Below are 23,340 nucleotides of genomic sequence, written 5' to 3'. Positions count from 1 at the left end.
ATGGCGAACCTTTTTTTAGCCAAAAGGGTGTGTGCACGCATGATAGTGTGTATATGTGTACCCACACCCATAATGCAATGCCCTCTCCATGCATGCGCACAGGCCTCACTGAAGCCTCCAGACTTTTGATAGGCCCGTTGGGCTGTTTTTCGCTGTCCCCAGGATTCAGGAGGTTTTCCTAAAGCCTGGGGAAAGCAAAAACAGCCAAAAAGAAGGCTGAAAATCAGCTGACTAGCACACTGGAACTGACATAGGGCAGTGCCTTGCATGCCCTTAGATATGGCTCTGCGTGCCACCTGTGGCACCCGTGCCATAGGTTCGCCATCACTGCCCTACATAATACCCTTTAATTTGTAGCACTAGTACTAGTAAACTTGGAAGCGTACATAATCAGATCCCTAATATCTATTCAGTATTTTACTCTGACTGATATGCAAATTACACTTTAATGTAAATACTGTAACTTGAAATGGAATATTAATCAACTTCCCAGTAACTTCATAAATAATGTTAATGGTGAACTGTACGGTAATTTTACTGAATCTATGGATTTTATTTTAGTATTAGCAAAGGAACAAAAGAACAAGAAAATATATTATTGTTATGATCTGAAATAGCTTTTATCAAAAAGCCAGTAATATTTAAAGCATGTTACTAAGTATAACAATAACACTATGAAAATGACAAGAATACTGTCCTACCTTTGCTTTGGATGCAATATATTACTGAACAATAATGTTTTTCCTTTTCTGTTTCAGTCCTGTATTACTGGCATTGGTAGGTTTATAATTGCTGTTAATAGTAGACCTATTAGCACTGTCTACCTACTACTACTGAATTAGTACAATCATTGGTAATCTTTTGAGTTCTAATAGTCCATATTCCCTGAAATTATCTACATCAAATCATCTATTATCTGCAACTTCAAAGAAAGAAGAAAGAATTCTACTGATTGTCATGTAAAAGCAATCCTTGATAGCTCCAAGTAATAAAGAACATCCTGAAGCTGGATTTTGGGTAGCATTTATTTATACCTAGAGATTCCAGGTGAGGCAATGGTAGAATAAGGCATCTCTGAGGGATTGAAGATGACACTGCAGCAAAAATCAAAGGCTGGCAACAAGCCCTGACCAATGGAGTCTTTCCAGACAAAAGAAGAGGCTGAGAGACAATTGAGAGACCCCAGGATTGTGATTGAGTTGTACGTCTGAGTGCTAGGAGATGCAAAAACAACAACAAGCTCACAGCTGTAGCAGATGCAAGTAAATGAAATAAATAATATTTCTGTGGGATTGCAGACTGCTTTGATTTTTGTCGGTGAAGAGATGATTGGTGGATTGCAAAATAAAGAGGTAAAGCAAATTTGAGACAGACCATATAATCATGAACTAAAAAATTAAGAACTGGAGAATGGAAAGAAAAAAGGGAGGGAGGGAGGAAGGGAGGAAGGGAGGAAGTATGGATTTTACTTTTACTTTTTTAGGAAATAGGAAAGAAATTCACAGTGACAATAACAGCCCCAAACAATATCTGCTTATGTGAATAAATCATTTAAAATAGATCTCAAATGAAGAAATAAACGATGACATGGAAAATAATTTGGAAGAATTTATAGGATGACTGAATGGAGTGGTAAACCATATTAAAGATAAGGGGGAAATTTTGGACAATGATATAAAAATAGAGAGTATTAAGTCAAGAAGTGAAAAATGACCTAGGTAATGGCTTACTGTTCCATTGAGTTACATTGAGGACTACAGGTCAGCCGGTTATGAATCCATCTGGTGGTGATGCTATCTAACTCACATTTTTCTACTTTATCTAGTGGTTGGTTATCGTCTACTTTATCAAATGCCTTATTGAAGTCCAAGTAAATTATATCAGTGGCATTCCTCTGGTCCACTAATTTTGTCACTTTGTCAAAGAATTAAGATTAGTCTGGCATGATCTATTTTTTAAGGATTGGAGATCATTGCTTTATGGGAAACATAACTGCTCTGTCATAAACATGCTACAGTGTTGGCTTAAGTACCAATGGAGGGGGTTGCCATTTCAAATTATCTAGATTCATCAATATCTTAGATCCGTGTCTATGGGGATTCTTAGTCATTCAGGTCAGAGTTGTCTCAAGGTGATTTTTCAAGAAGCAGCTGGACTTTCTTGTTTTTCTTTGAAGATGTTTCACTTCTCCTCCAGGAAGCTTCTTTAGCTCTTCTGAATAGTGGAGAATGGAAAGATTTATACTCCTTGCAGACAGCTGGTCTTTTGCAATCTTTTATAGAGTTGCTGAGGCCACCTGGAGGTTTGTTTGGGTCCTCAGGGTCATCTCAGCAGTTCAAATGCATGTGGAGACTTCAAACAGCAAATGACCAGCTGTCTGCAAGGAGTATAAATCCTTCCATTCACCACCATCGAGTCAGAGCTGAAGAAGCTTCTTGGACAAGAAGCGAAACGTCTTGAAAACAAGAAAGTCTGGTTGCCTTTTGAAAAAGCACCTTTGGGACACCTTAGATCAGTATTTTTAAACCTTGGCTACTTTAAGATGAGTTGACTTCAACTACAAGAATTCTCAGATTGGGGAATTCTGAGAGTTGAATTCCATATTTCTTAAAGTTTCAAGGTCAAGAAAAATTGCCTCAGATTTTACATAAGATTTCAATGCCCTCAAGCCTTGCAAGATAATTACCCATTTAGACAGAAGCCTCAAGAACTACAATTTGAAAGGAATCACCACTGCTTACCGCCTAAAGCACAATGTACAATCACAATTTCTGTTATTAAGTTAGACATTTGTAAAGTGAGTTCTTTCTTGCCACAATTGTTAATTGGATCATTGCAGTTTTTATTTATTATTTATTTATTTATTTATTTATTTATTTATTTATTTATTTATTTATTTATTTATTTATTTATTCTTTGTCCAATATACAATACATATGAAAGGGAATAGACATTAAGTGATATATAAAAGATAGGAAGTGAAGAGGAAGAGAAGTAGGTGGGAAGGAAAGAATATATATGATAAAATGGAAAGGAAAGACAATTGGACAGGGGACGAAAGGCACATCAGTGCACTTATGTACGCCCCTTACTGGCCTCTTAGGAACCTGGAGAGGTCAATCGAGGAGAGTCTGAGGGTTACTTGACAGAAGATCACAAAAGATGGCCACACGACGCTGCAATGATCATAATGATGCCAAGCATCTGAATTTTGATCACATGACCGTGGGGATGCTACAATGGTTGTAAAAGGGTCATAGGTCACATTTTCAACTTTAAATGGTCACTAAATAAACTGTTGTATGTCAAAGACTAACTGTGCCCATTTGCTCTTCAAGTCAATATATGTCTCTCTCTGCTACCATGAAAACCACACTCACCCATTTAGCAAAATTGGGTAAATAATGTCTAAAATCTTTTGTTTATACTAAAAATTGAGAAAACTGAGGCTGAAAGATTAATTGAAGCTCAGAGGTTATAAATAACATGAACCATAACATGAACACAACATTTCCCCAAACAAAGAAAGGCACAAACAAGATGAAGAGAGAGCTATGCTTCTTGGAAAGTTTTTGTGTCACAACAACACTACAGAACAACAATAAAATTCCTCACTGCCCATATTAGATTATTAGTATAGCCAACCTACACTGATAATTTTGGTAACTGTTTTATGCCAGGTTCCACCTCTTGATTCTGCCTGATCTTGATTATTCATGAACTTTCAAGCCCTTATAAAATTTAAGGTGGTGTGTGTGTGTGATTAAATAGCCATATAAAAAGAAAAAAGTAATAGATTAGGAGAAAGGAAATAAACATTTCCTTGATTCACAGTATACCCATTCACTATTGCAGACGTCTCCAAACTTGGCAACTTTAAGACTTGTGGACTTCAACTCCCAGAATTCTCCAGTCAGCATTTTTAAATTGCTTTGGGTAGCTAGGCTGGCTGGAGAATTCTAGGAGTTGAAGTCCACAAATTGTAAAGTTGCCAAGTTTGGGGACCCCTGCACTATAGGTTCAATATCGATTTATCACATTTTTTGAGAATGTCAATAAGATTATGCCCAACACTCAATTATTTCATAATTCTGGCATTTAATTAAATTATTTTAGTTTTTCTGCAGTCTGAAACAGAGAACAGACCAAGAGTTGAACTTTGGAACTGGAAACATCTGACAGAAGAAGAAAAAACCAAAGGGTTCATATTCAGGAATCCAGTACTGTGGTATCCTGCAGTGCTAGTGGGGGGGGGGGGGGAGATCTGAAAGTACTTTTATGGGATGGCCAAAAAAAAAACACATTGCGAAGAATAGAAAAAGTGTTTTTAAAAGCTCATGTCACATGAAGAAGTTATGCATATTACAAGCTTTTTCTAAAAGTTACTCATACCTCCATAGATAAACTGAATTGTGTTCTTCGTAAATTGATTATAAATGGGTTTGCTTGCTTGTTCTATTTTGTGTTCTGCTGCGCAATTCATGTTCTGTGATGGAAAATGATTTATTTTTTTCAAGATTTGTAATATGTGACCAACACATTCAAGGACTCCTGGTGTGATTGCTTTAATTTAAAAATGCAAAATAAATAATACATAGCTTTAAAAAGGCTGTGCTTACAGAAAAGGACTGAGTATTTTAGCACACACTCTACCGTACCAGAACATTAAAATCCAGGAAAATCGGTTGATAAGCATAGAATATAACTACGCAACTAATTGGATTAAGGAGTAGGAAGGCTCTGTAGGTCTTGGCTAAAAAAATGGACTGCTCTTTACAGGTTCTGCAATATATGTTTATTTATTTTATTTTATTTTATTTTATTTTATTTTATTATTTTATTTTATTTTATTTTTTTATTTTATTGTTTACTTATTTTATTTTATTTTATTATTTTATTATTTAATTTAATTTAATTTAATTTAATTTAATTTAACTTAACTTAATTTAATTTAATTTAATTTAATTAATTTTATTTTATTTTATTTTATTTTGTCAAGTACGAATTGGTAGTATACAAAGATATAACAATGTACATGATACTAGTAAGAGAGAAACATTAGGACAGGGCACAGAAGACACACTGGTGCACTTACGCACGCCTCTTACTGACCTCTTAGGAATTGGGAGAGGTCAACAGTGGATAGTCTAAGGGTAAAGTTTTTGGGGTTAGGTGATGATATTACAGAGTCAGGTAGAACATTGGAGAAGCCTACAGCCACAGTGACAAATGGCTATTGAGTTCTATTTTTAAAACCCCTGTTTTTCTTGTTATATTCATCTGTTGGCTTCTATTTCTTGATTCTTTTTCGACAGTCTTCAGATATTTGAAATTTTCTTTCACTTGTTTCTCCTTCACTTGTTTAGACTAAATATATTGAGCTACACTTATCAGCAGTCGGTCACTTTTCCTAAGAATTTGTTTTTTAATGTCTTTTAAAACAGGTTACTTGTTTTCTCCAGGTAGAATCTTCCACAGTCTAACCAGGAGATGATGTTGAAGATACCTGTTCCTTGGGAAATGTGTCAGGAGATGATTTCCTTAATGGTCGACCCTCACCATGGAATAGTTTGTACTCTGATACTAGATGAGCTCTACTTTTTATCCTTTCGGTTATTGATTCTTTTAAATAGAGGCCTAGAACCACTCACTGGGTGTAGACCATACTATCTTTAATTTGAGGGATGGTATTTATGCAGGAGCGGGCTACCATTCCCGGCACTACCGGAATGGGCCAGGAGCATGCCCCTGCTTTCCCCCCTTGCATGCGTGCGTGGACGATTGCCACGTTTTTCGCTTCTGAGCATACGCAGAAGGGAAAAACCCAAAAATGGGCAAACAAGTAACCGGCCGTTCGCCACTGCCCACCATCGTTTGCCCCCCCCCCCACAGCCTGCTTGCTGCCTTTGGCCTTGCTTGCCTCTCGCTCTTGGGGCGAATGGGGGCAAGCAGGCGGTAGGGGAGCAAACAGCGGCAGGCAGCGCCGAGCGGGCACTTACTTGTTTGTCCATTTCCATGTGGGGGGTGGGGGGAGCCGGTGCGAGAGGCGAGCAAGGGACGAATGGCGGGGGAAGGCAGCGCTCGCGACGATGCAGGGCAGGTGTAGGTCCGGGGAAGCGCCGGTTGCGCATGCACGCCCGGCATCACCACCAGAGCTAGGCTACATGCTACATGGCCACCACCGGAACCGCGTTCCCCCCATTTAGGCTGAGGCCCACCACTGTATTTATGGCACTTGAATTTTTTGAGAGGCAGAAGCCTGAATGTAATACAGTAATTGAATTTTTAGCATATTATGTTTGCATGTACATGGACTTGTAAAAATATATTTCCATAGAATACAAAGATATTGGTATAAAACTGATACAGTTATTTTTTTCTCCTTTAGCAATAAAAATACACTGTTATAAAAATTAAAACCTCTAAAGTATGATCTAAATTTATGTTTGAATTTCATCTACATGGTTTCTCAACCTCTGACCCTATTTTAAAATCTCAAAGAAGATGTAAAAACACTGCAATGTGAAATCTATTTTAAATAGTGAAATATTGGAATCAACATTTTATTCTTTAAACTGGGGGAAGAAGTATGTAAAATACATTGATAGATAAACCAAAACATCTCAATCCCAGTAATTTTTAATTCTGTTTGAATGGGCATCAGGGAAAGCTTTTGCAGGAGTTAGCCATCAGAACGAAAAATAGAAATAAATATTAGTCTGCATGTGTTTAGCACTAGTATGTTGGTGAAAGGGAGGCATTACTGACATAAATCATTCACCAGCATTTTTCAGGGAAATCCTGTAATTCAGTAGCAATTTTGCATAAGTATGCTTGTTTAATTCTTTTGCCCCCAAACTTAAATTCAGGATTCAATTTTAAATGTGCAGTATTCAGGAAAAGCATCCTCCATTTAAAATTTCTTTTTAAATTTTTTTTATTCAATTTTAAAAACACAATTTTAAAAAAAATCACACTTAAAGGATACTTACATTTACATTTCTGTTTCTTCGGTTTACATTCTTTATATACTGGTATCTATAATCATTCCATTTCCTTTTTACTTTAATCCAATTATAAAATTTCCCCCATATGGTATAAATATTTAAAATTTCTAATGATGATTGGCCAATGGTTGACAGGCATGCTACTCTTTTATTTTGTTGGGTTTGATTCTTCTCTACTGGACAGGAAGCACTCACGCACCACACATACAAATCAATATAGTGGTGACAACTAGCATTCCATGTCCCACAGCGATCAACCTAATACATTTAGTAAGTTCACAAGCATTTGGACAGCTGATAATTTTCTTCCACTACTGCCCATTGACAGTTAGTATTTAAGACATGGTGATGATTCAGAATGTGGCAGACAATTATCAAAACTGCTAATCAGTGATAGCATAATGTTCTCATTCTCCCTTCACAAAACCAGCTAAATTAGGGTACTACCACATTCATTGTCAGTGAATTCATAGTTGCATGCAAAGATATGCTATCTCACAGAACTAAAAAGGAACATGGTACATTCACATGACTTCACAGGCCTGATGGGAAAAAATTACAACCACAGTAACTGGCAAAGAGCCTGCTGTTTAAAGAGTTATCTGGCTTTCATTGTTGCAGTTTTAATATAGTACAGTTTCGTTGGAGATGGCTCAGAGGAATAGGGAAGAACTCTGATATTTTTTATGTTCTTTAGTCTAAATGTTCTGATCCTTTTACATACACATTTGCTTTTCTTTATGTTTCATGTTGAGTTATTTCAAAGTACTCTGAAGAGTGAGGTCCTGTGAGATTTTTTTAAAGTGTTTGGATCTGTAGATTAAAACTTGTTAAGAACATAGAAGACATTATTTTGCCAGAGGTTTTTGTCTGTGGAGTGGCAGCATCAAGCAATTACACAGAATATACTCCAGGAAGAGAAAATTTAACAGCATATCCTACATTCTACCAAAAAACCAGCTCAGCAGCCATAGATGATATGGAATAGAATGTTGATGAATTTAAAATTATATTCTTCAAAGTGAGGATTAGCTCAGGTCAAGGGCTGACTGGAACAACATAAAAGTCAAATTAATTAATTAAATAAATAAATAAATAATTAAATAAATAAACAAACAAAAATAATTATGCATACTGGGGGGGGGGGGCGCACGACTATACAGGCTGCATTTGCTGTCTTTTGTTCCAAACCGATCTACCATTGTCAAATCCAATCAAGATAACTGTTTCATCAGAAGTATCGAAGTAAGATTCAACTGCCAATTGAATTATTTTTTGTGCATAGAATGAGAGGGTACATAGAATGGTCTTCAACTCAGGCAGCAAAATGTCTTTGAGCTGTTTCTGCCAAGTTAATTAGAAATACTAAAGTATTATAACTTTATAGATTTGTTTACAATTATGATGAAAATCCATAAAACATCACGCTATTACTGGTAATTGGGCCTCACTGGAAAAGCTAATCCCAATTTTAATGATTGTGCAGAATTATGTAATATTAAGATAAGCATGTGTAAGAAACTGACCACCTATAACAGTGATGGCGAACCTATGACACGGGTGCCACAGGTGACACGTGGAGCCATATTTGCTGGCACGCCAGCTGTTGCCCTAGCTCAGCTCCAATGTGCATGTGTATGCTGGTCAGCAGACTTGGCTTGCACAGATGCTCTGGAAGGGCATTTTTGGCTTCCAGAGAGCCTTTGGGGGTTTTTTACCCTCCCCCGGCTCCAGGGAAGCCTTTGGACCTTGGGAGGGCAAAACACAATCTACTGGGCTGACCAGAAGGTGGGAAAGGGGCCGTTTCCAGCCTCCAAAGGGCATCCAGGGGGGGTTGGGGAGCTGTTTTCGCCCTCCCAAGGCATTGAATTAAGGATGTGGGCACTCGCACATGTGCGATAGCGCACGGCCATGCTTACAAATCTAATATATTATTATTATTATTATTATTATTATTATTATTATTATTATTATTACTATTATTATTTCAATACAACATAGCAAACAAGATCACTATGCTGGATTTCATATTTCATCACCAGTCGGGTGCTTCCCAAGCACCTAGGACTGCGTGATGTAGCGCCGAATTATGTTTGCCGATCCCAGTAAAGCGGCCTTTTGCAATTGACAATGGAGATTTTGTCAATTCTGATGGTTTTCAAATGTCCTCTGAGATCCTTTGGCACTGTGCCCAGCATGTCAAATACCACTGGGACCACTTTCACTGGCTTATGCCAGAGTCGTTGCAGCTCGATTTTTAGATCTTCGTATTTCACTAATTTCTCTAGCTGCTTCACCTCAATTCTGCTGTCTCCTGGGATTGCGATGTCGATGATCCATGCTTTCTTTTTCTCCACAATCAGGATGTCTAGTGTGTTATGCTTCAGAACTCGGTCAGTCTGAAGTCGGAAGTCCCACAGTAGTTTTGCTTGCTCATTTTCGACCAATTTTTCGGGCTTATAATCCCACCAGTTCTTTGCCACTGGTAGATGGTAGTTTTAGATTTAGATTTAGATGGTAGTTTTGGCACAAGTTCCAGTGGATCATCTGTGCCACAGCATCGTGTCTATGCTTGTAGTCAGTCTGTGTGATCTTTTTGCAGCAGCTGAGTATGTGATCGATTGTTTCATCTGTTTCTTTACAGAATCTGCAATTTGGATCGTCTGTTGATTTTTCAGTTCTGGCTTTGACAGCATTTGTTCTAATGGCCTGTTCCTGTGCCTCCAGTATTAGTCCTTCTGTCTCCTTTTTGAGTGTTCCACTTGTAAGCCATGACCAGGTCTTTTCTTTATCCACTTTGCCTTCAATCTTCTCCAAGAACTGGCCATGTAATGCTTTGTTCCGCCAACTGTCCATACGACATTGAGTTACAGTTTTTCTGTACTGGTCCTTAGTTTGCTTCACCTTGAGAAGCTTCCTATTGTTGACCTCCATCACCGCTGACTCTTTGCTCTCCTTCACATAGTCAACTAATGCATGCTTCTCTTCTTCCACTGTCTGCTTCACTTGCAAAAGTCCTCTGCCACCTATTTTCCTTGGTAAATACAGCCTGTCAATGTCACTGCGGGGGTGTAGTGCATGATGGATCGTCATTAATTTTCTGGTTTTTCTGTCCAAGTTGTCCAGCTCTGCTTGAGTCCAGTTCACTATGCCAGCTGTGTATCTAATGACAGGTATGGCCCAAGTATTTATAGCCTTGATAGTGTTGCTACCATTCAGTTTGCTCTTCAAAATTTTTCTGGTCTTCTGGATGTAATATTATTATTATTATTATTATTATTATTATTATTATTATTATTATTATTATTGGCACCGGAGGAAAAAAAGGTTCGCCATCATTGACCTATAACAAGAGTTTGTAAATCATCCAGATTTTCATTCACGATGGGTGGCTATAGGATAGAAACATGGTTTGAAAATAATAAGACTGCACATACTGTGGTAGAGCTCAAAGATAAACAATTTTTAAATTTCATTTTGGTGGAGAGCATAAATCAGGGCATTCATTTCTTTGCAAATCTTATAGCTGTCTCCTCCACTGAAGCAAAAATAATGGATAAGTTATCAGGACTGGAAAGAGCTAAAACTGATTTGCAATCTTAAGAGATCACATAAATTGCTTGCTGGCAATCTGATGCTTGCAAAAAGGATGTATCCATCTTGCCATTTATAATCTGCTTATAGAGAGAATATAAAGCCAGATATTACAAGATCTGCATCATCATATGACATTAGTATTTGCTCTTAGCTATCGGATATATAACACTTTGTCCTGTCAGATTAAAATACCAGGAAATAAATATTCTTTTGACATTGGTATTGTGGCTATTATTTCTTTATTATTTTAATCCTGCTTATTTTGTTTGCAAGTCCCGAGGAAGTCAGCTAAATTGAAGAAATGAGTTGGTTAGATTTACTTGGTGAAGTATATGCGAAGTCCAGTGCTGGATTCCTCACATTCCAGTGCCCAGAGATAATGGAAAATCTAAATAATTTGAATGCTATGTTCTGCTCATGCTTTGGAATGAAAAAACAAAACAAAACAAAACAATTTTTTGAAAAAAAGTAAGAGTAGAAAACTGGCAGGTGTCTGAATGGAAAGTCCTTGAAAAGAGTTCAAAGGGTACTCTGGAAATTATCACATCCCTCCTTCCCTGTCATCTATACTATCTTTCATCAAACAAGCATATAAAAAGTAAATATTGATATGGCAAGCCATCTTTCTTCAAAAGCTTTATAAAAAGAGAGCGTTGCTCTTGGACATGGCTCAAAGGACTGACTTTTTTTCATCCATCCTTGTAAAATTTGTGCAAGAGCATAAGTCACTTAGGAAGAGCTCAAAGTGAAAAGGTTGCTCTCTCTCATACTCTCAGGAGAATACCAAAATTAATAGGCCGCTGCATTGTGTCTGGATGGTTGGGGACTGTCCATCAAAGTGACAGGAATATGAAGCTTATTTGATTATTTTTCCTAAGAGCTCTTTTTGCTATGAGGTAGGCACTGCCCTATATTTCCTACCATACTTCCGTATGTTAAATACAAAATAGAGGATCTATACATTTCTGGTGTTTTCAGTATTCTTGCCGCAAAACAAGCCATGATTACTTACAAAACCTGCTTAGGGTCATGACCACGTTTGAGTTCTTATGCTGACATAGGCAACGCATTACAATGTGTTTAAGAGTTCCTACTCCAGATATTTTAAGCTAGGACTCATCATTTAAGTAGTCACTTAAAATTTTATGGCATTGCTAAAATCTAGTATGTAAGTTGGTAAAATCTCATGACTATAATAATTTGATTAATATTAAATAAATTTGATTATGATATCATAAAAGAAGTTCTCATGCAAGATCCCATGAAGCTTGGAAAAACAATATATTTAAGACAATGTTAAAATCTGGTGAGAATTAGTAACCAGCTGTCTTAAATGTTTTTAAAATGGGATTATTTTGTTGATCTTTGCCTTAAGCCTTTTTTTAACTGAATTCTTTCATTCAGCATTTATTGAAAAAGGAAGGAACAGATAACACAAAGTAAGGGATCCTTTTTTAAGATTACAAACCTAGTTTACGTCGCACAGTCACTATCTTTCCAATTAGGTCTACATTTTAATTTATTTATTTTTTAGCTTTTTATTAAAGAGCTTACAGAAGAAAAAAATATATGTAGAACCATCACACACCTGCTGTTTCAAACAACCATTCACAATAGCTCTAATCACTGAACTAAACTGAACAATGTGTCTTGGACGAATTTCAATTCACCTACACAATCAGTGGCTTCAATGCTACTCTATCTCTATTAAGCACATACCGTACTCATTTTGTTTGTTCTTTATTCCTTCAAAAGTCGTTGAATTGACTTCAAACTGCTTCATTTTTCCAGACTCATGTAAAAGCCTGAAGAAAAGGACAGTGCTTCTTTAATGAAAAGCTGTCCTTGCATGAAGTTCAAAGGATTTCCTCTGAATCATTTTGAAGGCAGACAGCTCTATAAAACATATCAATTAAAATATAGCCCCGAGAGTTGTTTCATTACTTAGGATTGGACACTCCACTCCTGTTTCCCAGGCCACCGACTTCGATAGAAATAGAAATAGAATAGAATAACAGAGGTGGAAGGAACCTTGGAGGTCTTCTAGTTCAATCCTCGCTTAGGCAGGAAACTCTAAAGCACTTCAGACAAATGGTTATCCAACATCATCTTAAAAACTTCCAGTGTTGACCCATTCAAAGCTTCTGGAGGAAAGTTGTTCCACTATTTTTGTTTTAACTATCAGGAAATTTGTTTTAACTGGTGAACAGTGCAGTCAGGCGGTAGGGAAAGCAAGTAGGATGCTTGGCTGCATAGCTAGAGGTATAACAAGCAGGAAGAAGGAGATTATGATCGCGTTATATAGAGTGCTGGTGAGACCACATTTGGAATACTGTGTTCAGTTCTGGAGACCTCACCTACAAAAAGATATTGACAAAATTGAACAGGTCCAAAGACGGGCTACAAGAATGGTGGAAGGTCTTAAGCATAAAACGTATCAGGAAAGACTTAATGAACTCAATCTGTATAGTCTGGAGGACAGAAGGAAAAGGGGGGACATGATCGAAACATTTAAATCTGTTAAAGGGTTAAATAAGGTCCAGGAGGGAAGTGTTTTTAGTAGGAAAGTGAACACAAGAACAAGGGGACAAAATCTGAAGTTAGTTGGGGGAAAGATCAAAAGCAACGTGAGAAAATATTATTTTATTGAAAGAGTAGTAGATCCTTGGAACAAACTTCCAGCAGACGTGGTTGGTACATCCACAGTAACTGAATTTAAACCTGCCTGGGATAAACATATATCCATCCTAAGATAAAATACAGAAAGTAGTATAAGGGCAGACTAGATGGATCATGAGGTCTTTTTCTGCCGTCAGTCTTCTATGTTTCTAACTGTCAAGAAATTTCTTCTTAGTTCTAGGTTGCTGCTCTTCTTGATTAGTTTCCACCTATTGCTTCTTGTCCTGTCTTCAGGTGCTTTGAAGAATAGCTTGACACCCTCTCCTTTGTAGCGGCCCACAAAACAGCCAACAAAACTGGTCAACAAAACAGCGGTGCCTATGGAGATTCTTAGTCGGCCAGGTCATGGTTGTCCCAAAAGTGCAACTGGACTTTGTTTTGCTAGAAGATGCTTCACTTCTTGGATGAGAGAAAGTCCGGTTGCTTTTTGAAAGAAAACACCTTTCTAGAAAGAAGAGGTAAAATGATCATTTTAAAATGATCAGGCTTAAAAGTCTTGATATGGCTCCTGCGTCCAGTTAGCATAAATGGAAATCAAAGTATATTTACCCAGAAAGAGAGATTTAAATTTGCTTAATACACATTTCTTTGTGAAATTATCAAAAATGCACTTCACAAACCATTACGCAAACTGGAATGGAATACAGTTCCACTACCTACACAGGTAGTTCTTGATGCACGACCACAATTGAGCCCAACGTATTTCTGTTCCTAAGCAACACATTTGTTAAGTGAGTTTTTAGCCCATTTTACCACCTTCCTTGCCTGCACTTAAGTTTATGACACGACTGTTAAGTGAATCTGGCTTATCAGATTGACTCACTGGAAGGTCACAAAAGTGGATTACATGATCCTGGGGACACTGGAACCATCATAAACTTGACCCAGTTGGCAAGCATCTAAATTTTGATCACATGACCACTGGGATGCTGCAACAGTCATAAGTGTGAAAAATGATGATAAGTAACTTTTTTCAGTACTGTTGTAACTTTGAATGGTCACTAAATGAGTATCATAAGTTGAGGACTCCCTGTATTAAATTGGGAAATACATTTATTAAGTTAAAGCAAGTAGAAATATGCATGAGAGTAGGGGACATCACTTTCAAAAGGTGTATATATACTCAGAAAGCTCCATGCATAAAATGTATTATGTATTAGATATATATGAATTTATAGGGATGTTTGCGCAGTAACCGAGTTGTTGAAGCGTGGAACTCATTACTGGACTCCATAGTGTCATCCCCAAACCCCCAACACTTTACCTTTAGGTTATCTACGTGGTCCCATTTCGGCCTTGTATATATACCCACTAAAACCCTCATTGTGTATTGGACAAAATAAATAAATAAAATAAAATAAATAAATTCGCATTCTGGAACAGAAATGGAAAATTACAGAATTTTCAGTCAGGAAAATAAGCATGTACTATCTCAAAAATACTTGTATGTGGTGCAAAAGATTGCCAATCTCTGCAGTAGGAGGAGTACTTAGAACTGTAATTTTAAGATACACTTTGCAAAAAGTTGTACTGTACAATATCTCATTTCATTAATTTTGTTAAACTGCAGCAATGATTACATCGCTATTTGAATGGACTACTGAATTGTTACATTGGGGCAATTGCACAAAAGAGTGCTGTGAAGGCAGTAGTCAATTCAAATAAATCAGGAGCCGACAACATTGCCCAATTTCTTAGCTATCAAATATTGACAATAGCTGTTAATTATCTGAAATAATATAACAAAGCACAGGAAGCATAAGCCTCACTGAAAAACAAAGATCAAGTGTTAATAATAATCCAGGAAAACACTGAACATTTAGGCATAACCTAAATCAGTGTTTCTCAACCTTGGCGGTTTGAAGATGGGTGGACTTCAACTCCCAGAATTCCCCAGCCAGCAACGCTGGCTGGGGAATTCTGGGAGTTGAAGTCTACCCATCTTCAAATCGCCAAGGTTGAGAAACACTGACCTAAATGTTAGTTATTTCCATCAATTGCCCAGTTTACACATTGTTTTACTCCATATTCATGCAGGCATGCTCAAATGTGGCAGGAAGAATGAAACACAGCTAACAATAGATGGACAAATCCTTTTGGGAACTGTACCATCTTGTTTTCATTGCTGTGTGTCCCCGAAGGCCCATCAAAAAACAGGATGATATTTCTCTGCTAAACAAATGGGAGAAATACGATTCGCTTGCAGATCCTACTGTTATTCTTTCCAAGAACAAGGGCCTATATATTTCCAAGAGACAAAATACCACAAAACAATTCCAAATAACGTTTACCTTTGGTTTGTTTGTATTATGTTCAGTTTCTTTAGTAGTTCTCAGAAATTTCAGAGCATTATTAAATGGTTCATTCCACATTCAATTACCTACAATTTTCTGTAATTTTTAATATTCTTATCTTACTTATCTTACTTCAAATGTTGTTGCTCTCCTTCATTTGCCTTTCTAATTTGTCCCACGTTATTCTTGAACTCAATTGTTCTCACTGCTGTAGAATCCAATTGCAGCAAAATCATTCAAGTATCTCCAGGATGCCATGACGTAACGTCTGATTTCATGATGCCTCAAAGACATGGAAAGTTTTATTAGATGCTATAACCATCCAGGCCAATTACCATGCAGGCAAGAACAGATGAGGGCAGTGAGGAATAAGACAAAAACGGCACCAAAATAGCTTCTGTCTGTTGCTGAACATAATATGACATGAGAGACTTTATTTACAACTTGCAGAAAACTGCTGGGATTTCTATTATGACACAGGTCAGTGGGCAGGTGGATAGGTAGGTGTATATTTCTCTTAATGAGTAGAATTATGGAATTAAGGATGTCTCCAATAGTTGTCACTTAACTAATTTTGATTTACAAGTAGTCCTCAACTTTCATTCACCATTGGGGCCCGAACTTCCATTGCTAAAAAAGATGGTTGCTAAGTGAGGTGCACCCTGTAAAGATTTGTTTCCATTTCTTTGAGGTCTCATGAAATCAGACATTATTTTTCCCATGGTTGTTATGCAAATCATTGTATTTAAGTGAATCGCATGGTTGTTGAGCGAATCTTTATGGTCATGTGACTGTGTGAGAGTGGTTTGGTAGTCATGTGACTGGATGGGAGTGGCTTTGCAATCATATGAATGGATGGGAGGGTTGCTGGGTGGTCATGTGATTGGGTGAGCATGGCTAACCTGATGTTACTTACATCAAGGGTTAAGATTAGGGTGTCTGGTCTCTCCTGGCCTCAAAGGTCTCAACGATATATAATTTCCCTGTATATTTACTATTATTGAACATCCAAAATATACTATTTAATCCTAGGTATATATACCATATGAATACATACATATTACTCACAGGCAGTGAAGGGCTACCAAAATTTTTACTACCACACTGTGGTCATGGCTTATGCAGGAAGCCCTGCATTTTCTTTCAACATCCTTCAGGGCAAATTGGGGGCTCTGGGATGGGCTCCTTTTTCGCTACTCCACTGCATTCCCCCCGTCCAGGCAGTAGCCCACTCCTGCTCAGAGGCACAAAAAAGATGCATTATCTACTGAATATACTGTATGTGTATGTACACACACACACACACACACACACAGAGGGAGAGAGAGAGAGAGACCTTCTAAAACTACACATTCAACCTCACTTACTGCATTTGGAAAAACACAACCATAGTCCACTTTCTGCCACACATTTAACCATAACTTCTGTACATTAGAACATTATACATGCCTTCAGATGTTCTTCCTTAACTTGCACATGACTGTTAGAGCCAGGAGATGTCATGGATTGAGTAAAATGTGGTGAAATTCACTTAACAACACTCTTACTTGGCAACCAAAATTTTGGGCTCAATTGTGGTCATAAGTCAAGGACTATCTCTGCCTTCCTCTGCATGGCAGCCTTGTCCTAGTAAACTCCTTTCCCTTTCTGGCAATTTTCCAGAAAAATAATCCAGACAATGTAATGTTGTGATGTGAACCGGTGGCAAAGGTAAGTGAGACCCACCCCTGGCAGCACCTGACAATCACATGATCACCATTTGCTACCTTCCTTCGTGGCTTCCCCCAAGTAAAGTCAATAGGAAGCTAGGAAGGAAGATCAAATGCCGTTGAGGTGAGTCCCTCCCCCCCTGCTGCCCCCCAGCTTTATTTTTCTACAGTCCAATATAGAAACATTGGCAAAAGAGCTCAAGGACCATACTGTGCCATAACCAAGGAGAGACAAGAAGCAATAGCAGAGTTTCCCCTTGAAAAACCTTCAGTGCCATTATTCTAACAAGCTGTTTGGAATCTCCACTATGTGGAAACGTCACAAGCACTATTTTTACTACCAGTTCTATCACTGGTAGTGAGAGTACTACTAACCTTACTAGAAATGAAACTTACTAGTTTTCCTTCCTCTATAGCCGTGATGGTGAACCTGTGGTATGTGTGCCACAGGTGGCATGCAGTGCCCTCTCTGTGGGCACATGACCTGTCACCCCAGTTCAGCTCTCCTGCACGTGTGCGCACTCTTCCCACTGGCCAACAGGTCGTTCGATCTCTGCTGCGCATGAACAGGGGATGAGAGGCACATGCAGGGGCCTACACATGGCATAGGGATGGGGGACATGCAGGGGGCATGCGCATGCACGGGTGGGTGGGTGCGGATGCATTTGATGCAGGCGCATGTGCAGGGGTGGGATGTGTGAACGGGGGTCACAGGTGCATTGCATTTTGGGGATTTGGATACACTCATTGGGCACTCAGTCCGGGAAAGGTTAGCCATCACTGCCCTCATGTGATCTGCAAAACTGCAGCTTGGGGGCTCTCCTGGAGACTGGAGGACCTACATGTAGCCTCTGATTTTCTTCTGCCCAATGAAATAGTCTGATTTGAACATAGAAGTTAAAAACGCTATTTAATTTGACCTGGGTCCTTGCCTGGATAACAATGGTATAACTTACTCTGATGCCCAGCTTTAGTTCCTGACTTTCCTTTTCATGGCTATCCGGACAGATCTTAACCATTTTGGCAGAGTGAAGGGGAGATATACAGTACACTGGAAACAGAATATCCTACGAGAAAACAGAAAACTCCACTCGAAACAGAATACCCTACGAGACTAGACTTTCAATCCTGGGCCTAGAAAGCCTAGAACTAAGACACCTTAAATATGATCTAAGTATTTCCCACAAGATCATATGCTGCAATGTCCTGCCTGTCGGCGACTACTTCAGCTTCAACCACAGCACAAGAACACACAACAGATTTAAACTCAATATTAACACCTCCAAACTTGACTGTAAAAAATATGACTTCAGTAACCGAGTTGTCGAAGCGTGGAACTCATTACTGGACTCCATAGTGTCATCCCCAAACCCCCAACACTTTACCCTTAGATTATCTACGGTTGACCTATCCAGATTCCTAAGAGGTCAGTAAGGGGCGAGTACAAGTGCAGTAGAGTGCCTTCCGTCCCCTGTCCTATTGCTCTCCTATATCTCCTATTCCTTTCTTCTATTCCTACATCTCTTCTTCTATTCTTTCATTGATATGTTCTATTACTATATCTTCTTTTCTATTCTTTCATAGATATATTTTACTATGACTATCTCCTCTATAACCTTCATCATGTATTTTACTATGATATATATACTCTGTATATATATATACCCACTAAAACTCTCATTGTGTATTGGACAAAATAAATAAATAAGTACAGAATTGGTAAAGTATTATATGGTAGAGCAGAGGCCCCCAACTAGGGAAGGGCTACCAAAATTTTTACTACCACACTGTGCCCGGGTGCACGATGCCCTGCATTTTCTTTCAACATCTTTCAGTGCAAATTGGGTGCTCTGGAATTCCATGTTTGCTACCCCACTGCATTCCACACACCCCATTTGGGTAGTAGCCCACCCCTGCCCCCAACCTTTGGGGCACTAGGGACCAGTTCTGTGAAGACACATTCTTCCATGGACCAGAGGGGGTGTGGTTTCACATGCTGCCTGCATCCCACAGATGGACTTCACTTGCGTGGCCTGGTTTCTATTTTTGGAGGATGGTATAAATTTTGGGTAAATTTTTTAAAATTATTTTTCATGGCCTGGTTTCTGATATGCTGTGCCGCGGTCCCAGTCCACGGACCAGGGGTTGGGGACCCCTGTGGTAGAGGATGCTAACTCAGGGTGAAAAAGATTAATCTGCCAATTCAATTGTTTTTATATGTGGAATGGCCTACGGATATCATCCTTGCCTCAAGTAACAAAGTAACTAATCAAATCCTCAAAATGTCTAATACCTGACACATCTGATGCTATTCAAAATGCAGTTCTATGAAGAACTGGGGATTATGACATAATCCCCAGTTCCTCTTCATAGAACTACATTTTTCCAAGTTCTCTGAGAAACAGGAAATGACTAGCAATAATTTGATTCTTTAACATAGGTTTATGCTTAATAATTTGCAATTTCAAATAAATTAGATAACAGGTTTTTCTTTTTCTTTTTAAAGATGTGTTACCCACAAAAATGATACACTACTGTGTTGGCTATATCAAAAAACACAGAGGATGGGCTCGCTTATTTGAAATACAGATGTCACAGTCTTAATTAAATCTAAGTCTTAAGAATATTTTTAACATAATATGATTCTTCCAGGGTTCTTCAAAAAAGGCTATAGTTCGGAACAAGTGGAAACTGGATGGAAGCTGATTTCGCACAAATATATTCTGAATTGTGATGCCAGTTTTAAAAGCTCTAATCAGTCTTTTATTTTGTAGACTTTTCAGGAGGCCCTGTCTGATGTTTGTCTGAAGAATTGGATGAAAGAACAATCTAGAATGTGAGAAATATAATGCAGCATCTAGTAGACAGTGCTGGAAGACTGACATCTAGTGTTGCAATACGAAACAACAGGTTTTGGTAAAATAATCCATATTACATACAGTATAAATCACAGAATCACAAAAACAATGATTTTCTTTCATATTGATGATATAACTACTGTACCTTGTTTACTATTGTACATTGACTTGGATATTGACTATTGCAATGTTTTATGACTCATTTTGATGATGAGAGCAATGGGAAAAGAAGTTATTTTATAATCTTAAAAGTATAAATAATAACAACCAGAACAACCTCCTTATGTCGTCACAGTGGCTATTTTCTACTGAGCTTGAAACCAGTGAAAGCAGTGCTATAATAATCCTCTCACTCCTTGAACTATCAGTTCAGTTGTAAGACTCCTTGTTTATATTTGGTACCCCTTGTATGCCGTCACAGGCATTAATCCTCAATGTGGTCATCTCCTTAATGTTCCTTTAGGAACCACAGTTGGAAGCTGACCAAGGAAAGATTCAACCTGGAGATAAGGAAGAACTTCTTGACGGTCAGAGCGATCAAGCAGTGGAACGGCCTGCCAGCAGAGGTTGTGAATGCCCCAACTCTAGAAGTTTTCAAGAGGAGACTGGACTGCCATCTGGCTAGGGACGAGTAGGGTTTTCTGCTTGAGCAGGGGGTTGGACTTGATGACCTGTAAGGTCTCTTTCAACTCTAATAAATAAATAAATAAATAAATAAATAGATAGGATAGATAGATAGATAGATAGATAGATAGATAGATAGATAGACAGATAAATAGATAAATTCATTATTATCCTGTGTTGTCCTACTCTACTTTTTAAATTTTTTATAATTTTTTGAACTGATTTAAATTCTAAGCAAAAATAATTAAATGTTTTTATTCCAATTCCTGCTCCCGCCATTCTCCAAATTGCACACACCGTGCTCATAATGCTTGGGGAAATCTTCAGAAAGCTGCTGAGACTTTCCAAATCAATGCAAGAATGGCATTCACAAACAGTGAATGGAAAACAGTGGGTTGAGGAAGCAATTCTCCATAGCAAGTGGCACTGGGGCTGAAGTAGAGGCAAAGGGTGACTGACTGAGATTACTGAAGGTTCCAGGTCTCTACCCTAGTGCTACATTCACTGTCAAAGAGTGATACTATGCGGGGCAGCTAAAAGGGCAGAGATCGAGGGGAGACACGTGGGTGGTGAGAGTTAAAGCACCCTATGTTTAAAAATGTGGGTAGCTGCCAATTACCCAAATTTTGATTTGGTGGCCGTAAGGGAACTGCAATCATTATAACTTCAGAGACTGGGAGCAAGTACCATTCATTCAATGCCACCATAACTTTGAATGGTTGTTGAACAAAAGGTGGCTAAATGTACAACCTCAATTGGAACAATAACTTCCATTACTACTACTACTACTACTACTACTACTACTACTAATAATAATAATAATAATAATTTATTAGATTTGTATGCCGCCCCTCTCCGAAGACTATAAGGTTGTTAAAGTGAGTCATGCCCAACTTTACAACCCTTTCCCCCCATGGTCATTAAATGAATGGTTGTTAAGCAAATGATGCCATCATTAAGCAAATTCAGTTTTCCCCACTGACATTGCTAGACAGAAGCTTTCTGGAAAGCTTACAAATAGCAATCATATGATTTCAGTATGCTGCAACTGTCATAAATACATGCTGGTTCCGAAACACCTGTGGTGGAATGTAATCTGGAGTCCCAGGAGGGAGAGACTGCTTCCCAGAGGGCAAAGAGGCAACAGAGCTTGGAAAGCCTGATAGGCAGGAAAAGAGTTAAGACAACCCCTAGCAGTTCACAGAATATATCTATAGTTATGTCGCTTTAGTCTGGCAAGATACTTCTATAAGACAAATATTTGAAAACCTATTCAAAAGTAACTCCACGTGTCGTTCTTGAGGTCTGATATCACCTTAATTTTGACCATGTGAGTGCGAGGATTCTGCAACAATCCTATGAGGACTCTTTAGAAGTAAACTTTTTCAGTGCTGTCATAACTTTGAGTGGTCATAAGTCGAGAATTACTTATAGTCTTCATCCACTGGAAGAAAATACAGTCTATCTGAGACCTTGAACTTTCTTAGGTTTCTTCTGCCTTTGACCAATCTGAATTCTCTTTCAAGTAGTTTTCTTATATCCACTTATTATTATTATGTCTAAAGAATTCTATTCTATTTATTTAGTGTATGAGGAATACATGACATACATGTATTACATGACATCTATATAAATCTAATACATGACATCTAAATAAATAATATTATTAATAACTAGATATAAGAAAACTACTTGAAAGATATTTCAGATTGTTGAAAATCAGATCCATTTTCATTGCTTTATTTAAATCTCTAAGATTCCTTCTCCCCAGAATGGGAACCAAGATGCACTTTAAAACACAACTATATTTTGGTGGATATACAAGAACTTGACCTCTCCTTTAGTCTTTGCATATCTGATACTTTTTGTATATACTTTCCTTATATCCAATTCCACTGCCTGATAAAATGTTTGCCACCTGAAAATCTCCAGGATTACTTGTACTGCAAGTAGACACTGGTGAGAAGCATTTTAAGAAGCTTGTTATTGTGGATGTTTGACAGCAAGTTGCTAAAATTAACTGAAGATTCACATTTGTGCTTGTCACAACTAAGAAACAGGCTTCTTAGTCACTATTTATATTCTCTGCTGCAGACCTCAGAATTCTGATTAATGGAAATCAAGGTTTTAAATAATATTTAAGCGGGCTTAAAGTAAATGAAATAAGTACAAAGTGAGGATCTTTTGTTGTGAGAGGTCTTGCTGAGCTATATCTTCCAGCTCTACCAAATAGCATGATCAGTGATGAAGGATATCGGTTTAGCAAAATCTGAAGACCAGGTCTTATCAGGTCTTGGATTTCTAAAAAATATATATACTAATATTGTATGCTATGTTGTTTCCTGTAAGTCTCTTTTTCCAATTTTTTTTTCATTTTTCCAAGAATTGGAATCATTCTTTATGACTTGCTTTCACATAGTGTACAACTTATTTAAGGTTTAGTTTCATTATTAGTGTTTACAATGACCAGGTTGCTATTAAATTCTTGCAGGTTAATAATTTTCTCCATCACCAAATTGAAAATAATTAATTTTTGTTTGCTTAGTTTTTCTGCTGGTTCAGTTTTAAAAGC

At 37.9% G+C, this 23,340-nt stretch overlaps 1 protein-coding gene across 2 annotated transcripts in view; it reads right to left on the bottom strand.

Annotated features, from left to right (window-relative positions):
* ACYP2 (acylphosphatase 2) overlaps positions 1-23,340 on the bottom strand; it is a 70,795-nt gene that overhangs the window by 11,430 nt on the left and 36,025 nt on the right. The gene's annotated exons all lie outside the window — the stretch shown is intronic.

Source organism: Erythrolamprus reginae, chromosome 1, assembly GCF_031021105.1.
Source record: "Erythrolamprus reginae isolate rEryReg1 chromosome 1, rEryReg1.hap1, whole genome shotgun sequence".
Taxonomy (NCBI): Eukaryota; Metazoa; Chordata; class Lepidosauria; order Squamata; family Dipsadidae; genus Erythrolamprus; species Erythrolamprus reginae.
Note: the sequence above shows the minus strand (reverse complement) of the source record. Positions and strands in the feature narration are given on the sequence as shown.